The sequence below is a fragment of the Octopus bimaculoides genome, chromosome 25 (assembly GCF_001194135.2).
Source record: "Octopus bimaculoides isolate UCB-OBI-ISO-001 chromosome 25, ASM119413v2, whole genome shotgun sequence".
Classification (NCBI taxonomy): Eukaryota; Metazoa; Mollusca; class Cephalopoda; order Octopoda; family Octopodidae; genus Octopus; species Octopus bimaculoides.
Window position 1 is genome coordinate 29,466,562 of NC_069005.1, and position 1,346 is coordinate 29,467,907.

Below are 1,346 nucleotides of genomic sequence, written 5' to 3' on the forward strand. Positions count from 1 at the left end.
GCACCAGAAGAGAAAAGAAAAATTAAAAATGAAATTAAAAAATAAAAATGAAGTATTCTATACAAATATTCTTCCTTTTAACTTTTACATTTTCTGTGTTTTTTTCAGTTGCTTTTACACTTATTTTGGCAGTATTTATTGGCTTGTGACATTTCTTGTAGTTCTTCATATTTCCTGGGTTCAAATCCGACCAAGGCTTCTTTCTGTTTCAGTCTACCAAATCCACTCACAAGGCTTTGATCGGCCCGAGGCTATAGTAGAAGACACTTGTCCCAGGTGCCATGCAGTGGGACTGAATCCTTAACCATGTGGTTGGGAAGCAATCTTCTTACCACACAGCCACACCTGTGCCTAGAGTAATATATAAAAACTTGTTCATTTCTAATAAGAGGGATTTTTTCAACATTTCCAATTTCCTTGAATTTTGATGTACAGCTCTAAACTTTTATCTTCTCCACCATATCAAGGAACACAAATTTCTTCTGGAAATTGATATTTTAACCACAATCGATGCCAGGACTGGTTGTCAAATGATGTTGATGGGAGACAAACACAGACACATACATATATATATATATACGACGGGCTTCTTTCAGTTTCCATCTACCAAATCCACTCAAGGCTTTGGTCAGCCCAAGGATATAGTAGAAAACACTTGTCCAAGGTGCCATGCAGTGAGACTGAACCCAGAACCATGTGGTTGGTAAGCAAGCTACTTATATATATATATATATCACACATGATTACATGACTAACCAGTCTATCAGATGTTGTTACACATCGCTGGTTACAATGCACTTTTGCATTGTTTTAGCCTTCAAATGACACCACCCTGCTGGCTTGGTGAGCAGGCCAACATTCCCCTATGATTGAAGGGGGGTACTGGAGCAATGTGAAATGAAGTGTTTTGCTCAAGAACACAACACACCACCTAGTCAGAGAACTGAACCCATGTTCTGCCGATCATGAGTGCAACAGCCTAACCATTAGGCCATACACCTTCGTGTGTGTGTGTGTGTGTGTATGTATATATATATATACATATATACACACAAACTGCATCCTGTCTAAACTCTCTCCTTAATTAGTTGGGCTATGACCCTCTCTGTGACTTTCATCACCTGATCCAACAATTTACATGTGTGTGTGTTTACATACATATATATATATTTCATTATATGTATTTATTTTCTCTAAGTTAATAATTAACTTGGACAAAATAAATTGGTTAATAGATACCAGGGTAGCAAAGATCACAAAATGACTGTGGTGTAACTCCTGTTTATGAATTCTTTTATTTCCAACATATGTTTCGAAGATTACAAATTATACCTTCCATAGGAACA